The sequence below is a fragment of the Leptodactylus fuscus genome, chromosome 4, assembly GCF_031893055.1.
Source record: "Leptodactylus fuscus isolate aLepFus1 chromosome 4, aLepFus1.hap2, whole genome shotgun sequence".
NCBI classification, from domain to species: Eukaryota; Metazoa; Chordata; class Amphibia; order Anura; family Leptodactylidae; genus Leptodactylus; species Leptodactylus fuscus.
In genome coordinates, this window is record NC_134268.1 from 169,150,026 (window position 1) to 169,167,321 (window position 17,296).

A 17,296-nucleotide genomic window follows, 5' to 3' on the forward strand; every position below is an offset into this window, starting at 1 on the left:
CCCGGGCCAGACAATGCACACACACACCCAGCAGCAGCAGCACAGTCTGACTGAGTCGGTATCTCCCCAGCTCTGAGGGGCTGGGTGGTGCTGCTGCTGCTGCTGCTGTGATGTGGGTGGGTGGGTGTGATGGTGACTCTACACCACTGTCATCTCTCTGCCGTGTGTCTATGATTTTCAGGCATGACCCTGTTTCCAGCTAATAATCTCTTAGCAGCCATCATCATCCTCATCATCATCTGACAGGAATTTCTTCTCTCTGTGGTAATTTCTATTCACTGCCTGGCTGCTTACTTACCAGTCACATTACAGCAACCTGTCTGGCATAAATAATTCCTCCAGGTTAGGAAACAGCTCGGGAAAATTGTGCCATCCATTCAGCTTCTGGGCTGAGACAGCTCCTAATAATTGGATTTTAGAATATTAGCCTCATTTCTCTACCTCAGCAAAAGTGCTGTTTATTGGGGAGAAATGGAAGCCGTAATGGTGCACATGTGTCATTGGGGGACGTGAGCTACAACCGCCACTTAAAGGGGAGCTCTTACAACAAACTATAAGTATACCTGGCGGTCTTTGCCCCCTGGTCCTAAGTATTAACCCACTACACCAAATATTCGGTATTGCTTGGTATGAGCAATTGCAATACCCCTACAAAAGAGCTGCTACCCCCTGGGAACAACCAGTTACATCAGGAAACTTGCAATATCCCTGGATACCATAACTGCATAGGTACAAGTAATTCCACAGCAAACCCAAAATACCTCCTGACATGAGCTACTACCCCCAGGAGCAAGCTGTTATCCCCTAGATGTGAGCAGTCACCTGAAAGTCAAAAGCAATAACCCTCTACTCCAAATATTCACTATCCCTTAGCACAAACAATTGCAATACCCCTACAAGAGTTGCTACCCCTAGGAACAACCAGTCAGACAGGAAAACTTGCAATATCCCTGGATAGCATAACCTCACAGGTACAAGTAGTTCCCCAGCCAACAAGAAATACCCCCAGACATGAGCTACTACCCCCAGGAGCAAGCTCTAGACTTCAGCAGTTACCTAAAAGCCATAAGCAATAACCCTCTAGGTATGGGAATAACACACATACATTGCTCAGAAGAAATGCAGTATCCCTGGAATTAGCATTAACTCCTTAGGTACAAGCAATTGTGCCAAATATGCAATAATCTCTAGACACAAATCTTTTCCCAAGAAAACATGCAGTAGCCCTATACACATATCACCCTCTCCGAACTAGCAACAGAGAATATGCCATACCCTAAGGCTCTGTTGCCGCTCATTTAGACACGTAAACACATGTCGTAGCAAGGCACTTCAAAACAGATCCCATTGACTTCAATGGGTGCCGGCTTACGCGCGCTACCCATTGAAATCAATGGGATATAAAGCCTCCCATTGATTTCAATGTGTAGCGTGCGTAAGCTGACACCCATTGAAATCAATGGGATCTGTTTTGAAGCGCCTCGCTCTGACACGTGTTTACATGTCTAAACAAGCGGCATGTTACTCCGTGGGAACGAAGCCTAAAATTGGATCCCATGACTGAGTCCCATGACTATTAACAATTGTCCTGAAAACACACGGTAGGGGATTCATGAAGACTGGCATATTTTATGTCTGTCTTCATCTTCCCTGCACCATAATGAGGCATTTTAGGCACTTTACCTTGGTGCCCTTGAACCTAGGTGCAAATCTAAAGCAGCCTCTAGGCTGATATACATTTTGCCACCATTTATGCAACTTTTATAGTGTAAATGATGAAGAATATTGTGCTGGTGGGGGACCTGCCCACACCCCACCCATTTTTAGAAAAGTGATGAGGCCACAGCAAAAACGGCACTTGCAACTATTTGAGTCACAAGTGTCATTAAATAGTCACAAATAACCGATAACCCACCAGCAATACTTCAGTACATGAGGATTTACCTCCTAGGGACTAACAAGTAGACTCTAGATACAAACAATAATTTTGGAATGAGAAATGACCTGTAAAGATATGCAGTAAGTAATACTCCTTAGGCACGAACAATTGCTCAGCATACATACCTGCTAGAGATGAGAAATTACCGCAGAAAACAAGGCACCATTCAACTAGACACAAGCAATTATATTTTAGGAACGAGCAATCGCCCCAAGACACAAGCAATTATATAAACCATCCATAAAAGAGTTAACAACAAGAGATTGGTTTTCTTTTATTAGTTTCTTAGCAAAGTGATTTTTTTCACATATTAGCGGCCTAACAAAGGGCAAGAGAAATTTTCTCTTAATCATTAAAATATTTTATAAATTAGGATATTAGGCACATAACAGTGCAGGGGGGGCTTGTTTGAATACAGAATCCTTGAAGCATCAAGGAGATGGTTTTTATTTATTAGATGGGACAAACAAAGCATGAAAACTGTGCCTGGGAGGGGCCACAAGGTGGCTCAGTGGTTAGCACTACAGCCTTGCAGCACTGGAGTCCTCGGTTCAAATTCTGCCAAGGGCAAAAAAAAAAAAAAAAAACCATCTTCAAGGAGTTTGTATGTTCTCCCTGTGTTTGCATGGATTTCCATCCCATACTGATAGGAAAAAATGTATATTGTGAGCCCTATGTGGGGCTCACAATATACATAAAAAAGAAAACTGTGCTAGGGTGTTATCACACAGGTCTAGTGGTGTTATATGTTTGCTGATGCTTCACTAACACCGCAGGAGAAATATAGTGGAATCTCATTATCACCAAATCTGCTTTGACAGTGTTCGTTATGAAGGTGGCCATACATATTAGATAAATGCCAACTGAACCCATTGCTAGCAAACCTTCTAAGGTGTATGGAGGTTTCTGACTCCCACAGCAGATGTCAGGAACTGTAAGCCATGTTGGATTTCGAAAGAAGACAAGCCACTACCAGAGGTGTCTCACATTGGTTTATTCTCCTCTCTTCTCTAAGCACACACATGTTATAATAATACCCTCAACAGTGGGTAAGATATTTGAAGATTTTCTAAGAGTTACTAACCAGGTGTATCTCAATGAAATTAACCCCATAACACCCATTCAGCATGGCCCTTATGAGGAATTGCTCCTGTCAGATTAATCTGATCAGTTATGAAGAGGTCAGTTCTAGGTGGGACATCAGTAATGTAGTCGACATGGGGTATCGGGACTTCAAAGGCTTTTGATACTGTACAACATAAAAGGTTGGTGTACAAAATGAGAATGTTGGGGCTGGTGAAAAACATATGCATTTGGGTTTGTAACTGGCTCAGTGATAGAAAACAGGGTGCTTGTTAATAGGGAATACTCAGACGGTGTCTCTTTCACCAGTGGGGTGCCACAGGGGTCAATGTCGGGTCCTTTCCTTTTTAATATGTTTAATAATGACCTGTTAGAGAGTTTAAAGAACAGGGTGTCCATATTTGCAGACGACACTAAGTTTAGTAAAGTTCTAGAACTAGAGAGAGTGGACAGAAGGGCAACCAAAATAATTCGGAGAATGAGTGGATTAGAGAACAGACAGATTGATACATTTGGGGTTTTTCGGTTTACAAACAATATGGTTAGGGGGAGATCTAATCGCAATGTACAAATACACAAAACACAGTACAAAGAACTTTCTAATGATCTTTTAACACGTAGGCCTGTGAGAGTGACATGCCTAGAAGAAAGAAGAATTCTTTACTGAAAGAGCAGTGAGGACATAGGATGATGGTGGATTCATTGTGCAAGTTTAGAAAGGGCCCAGATGCCATTTTTAAATGAAAAAAATATTAGAGTTACAGGTTTAAGATCTTTGGTAAAGACAGATATCTAGGGTTTTATACTTATTGCTATATTTGGTGTTAGGAAGGAACTTTTTCACCTGACATGGGGCAATTGGCATCAGCTTCAGCTGGTTTGTTTGTTTTGTTTGTTTTTTTTGCCTTCCTCACGATCAACACTGTAGGGTTGATGGATTAGTGTCTTCACCAATTGATGGACTAGGGTAATATTCCCAATTATGAGGGGCCACACGGTGGCTCAGTGGTTAGCACTGCAGCCTTGCAGCGCTGGAGTCCTGGTGTTCAAATCCCACCAAGGGCACAAAACCATCTGCAAGGAGTTTGTATGTTCTCCCTGTGTTTGCATGGAATTCCATCCCATATTCCAAAAAAGACATACTAATAGGGAAAAATGTACATTGTGAGCTCTATGTGGGGCTCACAATCTACATTTAAAAAAAAATAAATTCCCAATTATGTTACTATGTAAATATTAATAAAAGTGGTGGGACAAACAGCCCCACACCCTGCATGCCCTCACTATGCCCTCTTTTCTGGAAAATGGTGAGGATGGCACAAAAATGAAAAATGACAACTCAATGCATTGCAATGCATTAGTATTCCAGTGTATTGAATTATTGATGAGAAAAATATTCACCTAGAATACATATAAAAGTACATGAATATTGTTAAACACATACACATTAGCTGTTCAAAAATCCTGAGTTACAAACTCTTAAAAAGTGTTTTCCCATACAGTGAACACCATAACAGGAAAAAAAATAAAGAGAGCCAAACTTCCCTGTTATTTTCTGTTTCTCCTCTCAAAATGTTCTAAATAAAAGGTTCATCTGGTCCCACACAATAAAATATACCTCATGCAGCACCATACATAGAAATATAAAAAAAAGTTACAGGTGTCAGAATATGGCAAAAAGTTTTGGATTTTTTATGGGTTAAAGCATAAAAATAAAATTTCAGTACCCTGGTGACGTCATTTTGGCTGAACAATGAACATTGTAATAATGAACTCCATAGGAAAGTCGCACAAATACAGTTTTTCCCCACTTTCACCCAATTCTGAATTTTTCTCTAGCTTCCCAGTACATTGTACTAGGATATTAATATTACATGGTAAAGTTATGAAGTACAATTTGTGCTACAAAACTTAAGTGCTTATGTGGCTCAGTGAACAGAAAAGTAAAAGAGTTATGGCTTTTGGAAGGCAAGAAGGCCAAAACAAAATTCAAAAATTGGCTGCGGCCAGAATGGGTTAAAATCTGAGCTCAAACAGTATCTGAATTCAGACATTTTAACAAATACAAAATTCTGATCTATTATATAAGTTGGAGGGTCAATCTCTGTGCAAAATACTTTTCACTTTTAACCAACAATACTGACTTTAATGAGAACTGGAACCTTTTTTGACATGTCTTTTTTTTTTTTTTTTGACCACTTCCAGACCATGCATTGGATTTTTACATCTGGAAGGTGGTTGTCTAGTCCAAGCAGAACTCATGCTGCTGCTGAAACGGGGAGCCGGCTGTAACTTCAGCCAGAACTCCCAGAGAGAAGGCAAGGACAGTTTATTACCTTCCCTGCCTTCCTGATTCCTGTGTACACAGCTATGGGCACAGCGATGTTCCGGCCGCCCTCTGACCTGGCAATCACGTGATTCACCAGGATCAGCGTCTAATAAGAGTTGCTGGGTCCAGTTCAGGATGCTGTATTCCTCCTGCAACTTGGGCTAAATGTACCAGCCCCAGTTAGAGGAGAAATCAGCCTTCACCGAAAAAGAAAAACTGTGATTAGCTGTTCCCAAAGGTCTATTATGACCTTAGGAGGACACAATGTAAAAAAAAAAAAAAATAGAAAAGTTAAAATAAATAAAATAATGCGCCAAAAAAGCCATTATTAACGGTTATAGCCCCACTGCCGATGACACCATACAAAATAAAAATTATCATAATGGAGAGGTAAAACTGTTTTATAAAGTTTTTTAGTGGCACTTTCTGTTATTAAATAAAAAAACAAATGAAAAGTAAAAGCAGACATGATTTCCCCCCTATTTTGTATATATTTTCCCGGATATAAATAAAAACATTTAAAAAAAATAAAAAAAAAAAAACACATTAAAACACATGGAAAAATAAACCAGCATTAAAATAAAGCCACACGTGTCACCAAAAAAAGACGCAGAAATTAGTTAAATAACACATATGATAAAAATGTAACAGCCCTCAAAACCGCACATACAAAAAAAACCTAAAATATGTCTGGTCCTGAACCACGTATTGATCCGGTACTGAAGTGGTTAAACTTACAAATACTTGCATTCCCGTAATATAACAATTCTAGAGGATAATTTCTTATATCTTTATGCTGTATTCTTCTGTTACTGCTACTACAAATTTAGTAGGAATGTGGTGTGTCCTGAGACATTGCTCACTCTGTAGGGACACCTAGAAATCAATTTATTGATAAAATTGTAAGATAATAACAGTGAAACAGCATAGGACAGAAATGAAAAGATCCAGAATTGTTATTTACGGGGAATACAAGGATTTACTATGACAGACATGTCAAGAGAGTTGACAGGTCCTCTCAAAAAGCCGGCTACTAAATAAAACATGCTTTTTATTCTTAAAAATGGTAGTCTTACTATGGAAATTGTCATTGAGTTTACAGCTGCTTTTCAGATATGGTCAACTCCGGTGGATGATATGATTAAGAGAGACTGCCAAAGGGTTAAAAGTTTAATGAAGCTTTATGTTACTAGTCAGCGATCAATATCAGTCCTAACTTCTGCCTGATTGAAGTACTGGGAGCACACTTAGTAATTGATCTCAGGATATACTCTCTAATGCTTTACTGTACAAATTTAGATTCGTTCTTAGTGTAGCAATTTGTACTCTCATGCAGAAAGCATATATAAAATGACTTTCTACTAGTAAATGTCATGAGTCAGCTTCTTATGACACTTCTATGAATAGTATATGCCCTGGGATTGTGTTTTGGAAACTCAGGAGCGCTTGCAGGACATTAATCAAACCGTTTCTCGCTTTTTAGGAAAATACTAGGTAGAAAATTACGTCTATTTTAAATAAATCAACTCATTTTCATCGGGGTTTTTTTTTTTTACAGATTATTACTTTTTTTTTTTTGGGTTATAATGTTAATAAATGCTGCTGCTATAATAATAAAAGCTTTTATGCAAAATAATTTAAAATATTATATATGTTATATCAAGGTGGTATATTTTGTCAAAATGGAATATGAGATGTATTCTAGAGAATAGCCGATACTCAAACTAATGTTTTTATCTATACTATTTTGCAAATATATATGATTTTTTATTTTTAAATGTAGATTGTGAGCCCCATATAGGGATCACAATGTACGTTTTTTTTTTTTCCCTATCAGTATGTCTTTGTAGAATAGGAGGAAATCCACACAAACTTGGGGGAGAACATACAAACTCCTTTCAGATGCTGTTCCTGGCAAGATTTGAACCCAGGACTCCAGCGCTGCAAGTTCGCAGTGCTAACCAGTGAGCCACCATGTTGCCCCATGATTTTTTATTATTATCATCCATTCATAGAAATTAATATATCCAATTAACTCCTCCCTTCCTTGCTGTCTCAGGTCTTGTCAAATATTATGTATAAAGGTGCTATATACTTTTTATTTATTGCATTACTGTATAGGGCCTGCAGGTGTCAGTATAATCATTGCTTTCTATAGAAAGAAATTGTTTTGTTATCACATTTTAATAGCCTGCCACCTGTATGACACCAACATGTATTACACTACCTCAAAAAATAATTTTGTACTTTCTTTTTTTTTACAACGGCTTTCCAATGTTGCAAGTAACAATGAGTTCACATTTGCATTTCTTTTCGCCTAGATTCCCTTTGTTCTTTGAAGGCCAGAATAGCACAGCATGCTGCACATCAAACAACTGAAACTGGATGAAAACCATACTCTAAATGGGATTCGAAGGGTTGTAATGACTTTTGTAAAAACACTTGAGTAAACAGAACCCAATCCATTACCAAAATATTTAATCTGTCTTTTGGGAGTGATCTTTCCAGGAACTTAAATCATACCCATACAGTACTGTGGGATTATAGATACTTGCTGATTCACGTCTTAGTGCTGATGCATTCATGGTGAGTAATAGGTAAAACAGGGCTCTAGATTCTTCCTTCTGAATCTGTTGCTGTTGAACACATCTCTTTCACCTGCCCATTATATTCTTACATTTTTCAACCAACAAATTGTAGTCATAAACTATCTGAAGTAAAGGTTTCCTAGATACATTAGTCTAATCACCTCAGGAAAAGTAAGCACAAGGTGGATATTATATGGAGTGTGGAATATGCGGAGGCAGTGAGAAAATAAAATGACATTCAGATCAAATGGAAGATCAAGATATTTGGGAGCTTTACTTTTTTGCTGGGTAATTGTTGTTCTGCTGTTTTTAACATTATGATTCTAAAACATTAAGGTACAAAGCCAAGTTATAGGGAGAATACAAAAGGTGTGTGATCCATTGTTTCCACATTTCTGCAATTATCCCATTGATCTGACTGGTCCTTGCAGAAATCCTTTGTGGACCTGAAGGCCCGCATGCAGATGGGTTGAAACATCTTTGCCAAACCAGTTTTCCCTATGTTGTGCTGAAGAGATACAACCAGATCAAAACAGCGCTGCCCACAGCTGGGATTCTGTTCCTTTTGGAATAGAATAAATTGGTTTGGCATATCCTCACATCATAGCAATAGACTTGAAAAAGCCATGCATGATGTTTAACCCCTTCCCAACATCCACCGTAATAGTACGGCGCTGCCGGGAAGGACTTCCCGCAAACCGCCATAGTACTACGGCGGCTGCATGGTGCGCGCACAGAAACTGTGTGCGCACCATGCCCTGCGGGTGTCAGCCGTAACATATGGCTTCCAATGCCCTGTAACACGCACGGTCAGAACTGGCTCCGATTACGGTTGTTAACCCCTGGGATGCCGGTGGTCAAACATGACCGCCGGCATCTCAGGGGCTTCGGTGCCTTCCCTTCTGCATCTCACTGTGCGTCCATATATTAGTTTACACCCACAAGTGGGGTACTATGGTAGTCCGGAGAACTTACATAACAAATTGTGGGATGCGTTTTCTCCTTTAACCCCTTGTGCAAATTCTAGGGCTAAACAAAAATCTTAGTAAAATAAAATCAAATTTGAAAATTTCCCTTCCATTTTGTCTTAATTCCTGTTAAGCACTTATAGGGTTGAAATACTTGGTATATGTTGTTTTGGCTTATTTAAGGGGTACAGTTTTGAAAATGGGGTGATTTATGGGGGGGTTTTATACAAGGGTCTTTCAAAACCCCTTCATAACTGGATTAGTCCCTTAAAAAATGGGTTTTGGAAATTTCTTGAAAATTTTGAATATTGTCGTTTCACTTGTAAACCTTCTAATGTCCGTAAAAAATAAAAGGGTGACTAAAGTTTGATGCCGACATAAAGCAAAGATCTGGGACATGAGATTTAGGATAAAATATGCAAAAGCGAAGCAGCATACTGGTATTCACCACTACACAGTTTGTATCACACTTGAGAAGGGGCGGATGCCCAAAACGCGTTGTGTTTAATAAACTGTTCAAGATCATACTTTGGTGTGCGTGCTTACTCCCTACCCCTCCACTCCTGTCGGGCTTGCCTGAGGAATCACCTATCATGAGATTTATGACATCATTTTGGCGGTCTGACTATCTGTATGCAATGCACATCATTTCAAACTTTATAAAATGCATATTTTTCAAAATTTCCACAAAATTTCCTAATTAAATACAAAACATATCAACCAAAATTTACCACTAACATGAAGTACAATGTGTTACGAAAGAACAATCTCAAAATCACTTTGGTAAGTTAAAACATTCCAAAGTTATTGCCACATAAAGTGACACATGTCAGTTTTGAAAAATCGAGCTTGGTCAGGAAGTCAAAAATTGCCATGGGCGGGGAGGGGTTAAGAGGGCTACCCCTAGAGGGCAGCAAACAGAGGCACTGTTTTCCTATTTACATTTTGGAAAACAGATTTGCATATTTTTCCCACATTTCTGCAGTGAGTAAACATCCCCTTACTAAGTCACTTGGATGACTATGTCCAAAACTTTTGTAGACTGCAAGGAACAGGGCCATATGCTCAGATGGCCTCATTTCCTACATTATATTTGACTTTACCCAGGAACTTTCATCAACCTTAAATAGGTCATGCAGCTTTTTCAAAATTGATGTTCTATCCATACAATAGGACATCTGTTTTAGATTGGTGAGGGTCTGACTGGTAGGACCCCACAGATAAGCTGTTTTGCCATGCTGGTATGAGTTGCAGTGGTCTTACTTTTAATAGTAGGTAGTGAGTATTGAAGCAGTTGTAACATAGATAATAAGTTGTCCGATTGCAGTATTTACATCTGCCATTTGAAAGATGGGTAATCGATTTAATCTAGCCTTGTTAGGGTACTTTTTCTGGAGGGTGGATTTGTAGAGTTTTGGTGCATATTCCAGATTGACAGGAAATTATATTTTATACTCTGCTGGCATAAATTCATTCATCAACTTAACTCGTCACAAACAATGAAAAAGATTGAGGTTAACTCTATACATGACCAAAAATATAAGATCCGTGAGTTTTAAAAGGGTTTTCCCAAGTTACCCCTTTTACATAAAGGAACCTTGAAGATCACTTTCAGATCAGTGAGTGCTTGAACCCCCATTGATCAGAAGAATGGGGACATGTGGTCGGACAGCGAGCACAACACTCCTTTCATTTCAATGTAAGTGCCTGAGATAGGTGAAGTACAACTTACGGGTATGTTCAGCACACCATTGAAATTAATGCACTTTCCAACCAATGTTCCTTTCAGAACAGGGACAAATGTCCTCCATTTTCCTGGTAAGTGGGAGTCTAAACAGTTGAGCCCCCACTGATCTGCAAGTTATCCCCTATCCTTGGTGTCCTAGGAATAAAATTTTGGATCATAAATGACTGATAAAAAATAAAAACTACACAAAAAAGCAAAGTCAAGTCTTTAATCTAGAGAATCTCATCAGAAAGTAATACTATTTGTATATGGATATGTATATGAATGGATGATACATGTATCAAGAGATAGGTCACAATAATAGATTATAATGATACAATAGCTATACTATAAGTAAACTGACTGTGTTATTTGGTTATTAATTTTACATATTTTATCATATCTGTAAATCCCATTGCATAGTTAACCATAATTATACTTCATGAAGGAGATAATATGTAACTTTCACTATGACTAATTCTGCAATATTTCAGGTTGTCATATACAAGAAAAGGTTAATTTGCCTCAATGACCTTTATAAGTGCTGTAACTTATGATACAGTAGATCTTGGCTACCAGTCTCAATTAGGGAAGTAAGATTAGGGAAGGAAGCCTATTAGAAAGTGAGAAGGAACAAATGTATACAATATCACAAACCCAATAAGCTTTAATCCTACAGTGAAAACTAAACGTCCACATAATATACTTGACTAGGTTTTAACTTCCTGTGTTGGCAATGTCATGGTAAATTCTCTAAACAACAGTAACATGAACAGGAAAAAGAATTGTATTTATGTAATAAATGTTTTTCATCAAGGTCAGCCTGTGATACATACATACTGTACTCATACATCTGCAAAGGCAGAAAATCTAGTAGAAGCCTGAGAAGTGATTGTCTAACAAGGATGAACAAGGACATAGGGTGATAGAAACAGACTGGAGGTGCTCTGAGTATAATGAAAGCTGTTTAAAGATCCAGAAGAAAATAAACCTACTGCAAATACAAGTAATATTCAGAACACAAACTGGAAATACAAAGTATATTATACAAATATATATATATATATATATATATATATATATATATACATATATATGTATATATATACATATATTACAAAATTAGAAATATATATATATATATATACAGTATATATATATATATATATATATATATATATATATATATATAATTTTATGTTTTTTCTTAATTTTATGCAGGACTTAGGTTTCTCTAAATACAGTAACCACCAAAGCCATTCTTTAGTTCAACCTTATACTGTAACTACAAGAAAAATCAATGAAAAAAGTACACCACCATAATCCTTCCTGAAAGTTCTGAATCAGTCGACAACTGGGTGTTAACAGTTGCGAGTTGTCCTTACACAGTCGGATACTGTCCAATCACTGCTGCCGGTGTCAGATTGTGTAGGTTCCACATCCTTTCACATGAGGAAAGGTTACACCTAGTTGACAATCTATAAATATGCAGGAGGAATAACAGAAACAATATAGTATGGCTAAAAGATGTCACAAAATTGCTAACTCATGTCAAATACAAGTATTTAGTCAAATACACATTTCAAGAGAGCTGACAGGTTACTTTTAATGCTATCATTCCCCTGTCTTTGCTCAACAGCTTTAGAAGAGTATCTTTAAGAGAAGGCTAGTGTACTCTGCTCATGTTTTGAACCTAAGATTTCCGGGTCCAAGCAAAAGCAGCTTTCCTTAGGCTCTATCCCTTCTCAAGTGTTTACTTTTGTTCCTGAGCTTATACCTTCTGTCCTATGCCTCATGCCTTCTTTTACCTAATGCTTTATAACCTGTTGCTTGCACTTCCAGTCTTTTATGCTGCCTTTCTTGCTAGTGTCAGATTGAGGTGCCTAGTGACTAAAATTCATAAAAAATAAACAAAAAAAAGTTAAAACCCAACCTTTTCATAAAAAAAAAACATAACATAAACAAAATATAATAAATAAACATGTTAGTTATTTCCATATGCAAATAAGTTTTCAACATCTTTTTAAAAAGTGTTATTTATCCAGTATAGTGAATGCCTTAAAAAAAAAAAAAAAAAAAAAAAAAAAAACCCACAGTGCACATATTTTGGTCACCTCTCTTCCACCAAAAATAGTAATCTAAAATTATTAAAAGTCATACATACCAAAAATTTTTACCAATAAAAATTACAGCCTGCTCCACAAATAAAGAACTCTTACATATCTCCATCAACAAAACAATAAAAAAGTTAAAGGTGTCAGAATATGGTGAACGAAGGAAAATCCTATATCATTACTGTAGCAACCACTGAAGGACACTCCCCCTTCACTTAATATATGCAGTTCCTTGCAGTCCTGTGCTGAGTTGGACCCTGACTCGAGTATAAGCTAAGGGGGTCTTTTTCAGCATAAAAATTGTGCTGAAAAAGTTGGTTTATACTCAAGCATATACAGTAAATATGAAACACTGTAATCGTAATGACCTGCCAGACAAAATTGCCATGTCATTTTTAATGCAGAGTTAATGTTCTTGCAACAAAATGCTAAAATGATAATGATAGAATTGTAGGGGTTTTCACACAGACCCCACAAAAACATTAATAAAAGCTAATCAAAACATTATATGTCCTTAAAATGGTTCCAAATAAAATTGCAATATATAAAGCAAAGAATAAGCCCTCACATCGCTATGTCAACAGAAAAATTAAACAGTTATGAATTTTGGAGAGCAGAGAATAAAATATAACAAAATGTTGTCAAGCATTAACATACAAACTACTCTGTGTCCTTAAAGGGTTAATCTTTCTTCATAACTGAGGTCTTCCATGGGATATTCTTTGCACATTTTCTGGATATCCTATCTATGAGCTGTTACCCAATATTGGACCATGCTTTTAAAGAGGTAATATTACATCCCTATCCTGTGAGTCCAAACCTCTGTTTATACAGGACAACATCCTGCAGGCCTTAGAAGTAGCTGATTGACATTGACATGTGCATGTCAGCAGTGGACAGAAAACTCAACCACTTCCTCCAGATCACTTTCCTGGCTGGTTCAGAGCTTAGAGGAAACTAATCGGGCCCATGATGATGAATGCAGTAATAGACTCTGAAGACACAGGTTGTAAAATCAAACTTTACTGTATAATGGCAACTGAACACCTTCCAATGTAATATGGAGGTGCAGATCTTATTGGCAGTTCCACTACCATAGTATTAGTCCAGGATAATAAATTATTTTGCCAATGACTCCAACTTCTCTAACTCTCTTTTTATGTCTGTTCTGTATACTCCAGGATGGGCCTGTCTGTTCTGTGGTAAGGCAGAGTCAACCTCAAAATCTACTCAGAAATAGTACTTATCTCTCTAATCTCTTTTCTCAAGCTGACAGTACTATCTCTCTGCCTCAGGGCTGTAGCCGTCAATAACTGGGCTCCACTCTCTTTTATACTCTATCCTCTCGGACAGAACTGGAACATGTCTCTGCTCTTTGGAATTCGGACGAAGACTGTCAATTTCTTCCTACTCACCCCCATATGCTGACTGACCTAAACTGTACACTCCTAAAACTCTCAAATCCTGAATGAAATCATCCTTAAAGGAGCACAGTACCATTCCACATGTAAACTATGTTTAGTTGGCACCTAACACAGTGATTCGGAACAGCATAGCTAGCACATTGACAATGAATATGGTCATGTATCATTTAGTCTAGTATCATTTTCCCCCAGTGACTCTCCCAGCTTTATTCCCCGAGAATGCATGAGGACTATTTTTACCAAGATGCATACCTTTACATTTATCCACATTGAACCTCATTTGCCAAGTGGATGCCCAAACAATTATTCTGTCCAAGTCGACTTGTAGAATATGTGCATCTTCTGTACACACTGGGTTGGTAGCACCAAACTAAATTGATTCGTAACACATAAACTGGTACTCCTGGAACAAAAATGTACTAAAACATAACTTTTAATAGTCTGACTAAAAATAGGAACTCGTTCCCTTTAGACATACAATAAAAACCAAACAAAGGGTGGGGGTAGGGATAAACACTCACCCATGCTCCCACCCTAAATCACACATAGGTTATTAAATAGGAGGGGATGGTACGGGTTTCTTTAATTGGTCCTATGTTATTGCCACACTAGCGATCTCTAAACATTAGAACTCATAGAACTTAACAGCGCTACAGGGCTACAGGGCTGTGGGGCGCTTCCTTGGGACCCGGGGGACTCAATATGACAGACACAGTGCGTTTATCCTGAAACTACTTGAATTCACCCTTACCCACAATGTGTTTTTGTTCAATGGTCGAGTGTTCCATCAGCGGCGGGGCACCGCTATGGGGTGCCCCGCCGCACCGACCTACGCAAATCTTTATCTTGGGGCGTGGGAAGAGGATATAGTTTTTGGGGAGACCAATGAACAATGGAGTCAACACATTGTTGTCTGGCTAAGATATATAGATGACGTGATGATTATCTGGTCAGGATCGACCCAATCTTTTGAAGAATTTGTGTGCCATCTTAACAATAACCAGCTTAATTTGAAGTTTACGTCCATGATACATCCAAAGACGATTTCATTCCTCGATATTGAGATCACGTTATCTGAAACGGGAGAATTGACCACTACCCTCTTTAGGAAAGAAACGGCGATCAACGCACTATTGCGATATGATAGCCACCATCCTCAGCCCCTGAAAAAGGGTATCCCCAAAGGGCAATTCCTCAGAGTGAGGAGGAACTGCTCTGAGATGACAGAATTTGATCGACAGAGTAAGATGCTGATGAAGAGGTTCATGGATAGGGGTTACCCAAGGCAGGTCGTGGAAACAGCTTATAGACATGCTAGAGATACCCCGAGAGATTCCCTCCTTACACCAAAACCTAGTAAGGAGAAGGATAATACCATCCGCCTCATAGGAACCTTTGATAAACATGCACAGGAGGTCCGGCAGATTCTGAGGACCTATTGGGGAATACTGCTTCAGGATTCTGATATTCAAAAGGTGATTTCACCTACAGCATCAGTGACATATAGACGGGGCAGGAACCTAGGGGATATTCTTATGCAGAGCCACCTAGAGCCAGAGAAAAAATCTACATGGTTAACATCTGAATTGACACCAGGAACACACAAGTGTGGCTCGTGTAGGGCCTGCGGCTATATTAAAAAGGGTCGTGAGGTGACAGCGTTTGCCACGGGCAAAAGATACACCACAAACCAGTTTATCTCTTGCTATACGGAGGGCGTTGTATACATCATTTCGTGTTCTTGTGAGCTAAACTATGTGGGAAAGACCAAAAGACAATTTCGAAGACGTATTCTCGAACATGTAGGAGATGTAGTGAGGGGTACTGATACTCCTGTGGCAAACCATGTTCGTCAGTTCCATGGAGGGGATGTGTTTTGCCTGAAATTTCAGGGAATGGAATGCATACATAAAAATGAGAGAAGAGGTGACTGGGACAAAATGATTTTGCGCAAAGAAGCGCAGTGGATTTTTAGGTTTAACTGTGTTAGACCCAAGGGCTTAAATGACAACTTATCATTCCTACCATTTTTGTAAAACGGAGAGGGGAAGGTATCTCCAGAAGGGGTTAATATGGGTTAGTATAGTGAGGGGTCGGTATAAGAGGTGGATATACAACACAATTGAGGGATTGGGGCAAATTTTGAAAAGAATGAGAGGGTACTAGACCCCTCCTCCCTTTTTCCCCCTTTTTTTTCCCCCTTTTTTTTTTCCCCCCTCTCCCCTTTCCCCTACAAATACTCCCTTCTTCACTCCTTTGTGGGTAGCCCTTACAAATGATGTAAGGTGACATCGACAGCCATCAGTGATGAAGACTAATACGCAGGATGGACATATACTTGATATGCATAGGTGATATGAGTGGACATCTCTAGCCACTCCTTCTCAATCGATTCTCATGAGTAGATAGATTCATGTTGCTGCATCGCCATCTATGTATCCAAATAATGACCATGTTTATTCCTTATACATATGTGATATGAGCAGGTATAGGTGTAGTCATTCCTCCTGAACTCATCCTTATTGAGCGGTGAGGGGTGCATGACTGCGATGTTGCTGCGTCGCCATCTATGCATCCAAATAATGACAGGACAACGGAGGAGAGATATACATATGCATGTTTATTCTTTATTATTCTGTATACTTATGCGATATAAGCAGGCAAATCTGTAGTCATTCCTCTTGAACTCATCTTCTGCCTACGGCCACACCACCCTGAACACGCCTGATCTCGGAAACTAAGCAGGGTCGGGCCTGGTTAGTACTTGGATGGGAGACCGCCTGGAAATACCAGGTGCTCTAGGCTTATTGAGCGATGAGGGGTGTACTATTGCGTGGCTGCCTATGTATTCTAGGAATGAGTAATGGTGACACTCGGGTCATTCTATTTTGTGTTTTGCATATATGCACAAAAACAATGGTAGGGGCATTTATGATAGTTTGGATAGAGTGTATGCTGTGATGCTGTTTACACTACGAATGAGACTATACGGGTTGGCAGGGGCCAATATGCATACGTGTTCCCAAAGGCGTGAACCGTAAGACCGGCTGCCCGTACTATTGGAGCAATAGACACAAATTATAGCGTGTCTTTAAATAATTGAGACCAATGGACCGTAGATTTAT

General features: G+C 38.8%; 1 pseudogene; it reads left to right on the forward strand.

Annotated features, from left to right (window-relative positions):
- The first annotated feature begins 16,867 nt into the window (after positions 1 to 16,867).
- Positions 16,868 to 16,976, forward strand: LOC142201602 (5S ribosomal RNA; annotated as a pseudogene).
- The last annotated feature ends 320 nt before the right edge of the window (positions 16,977 to 17,296 follow it).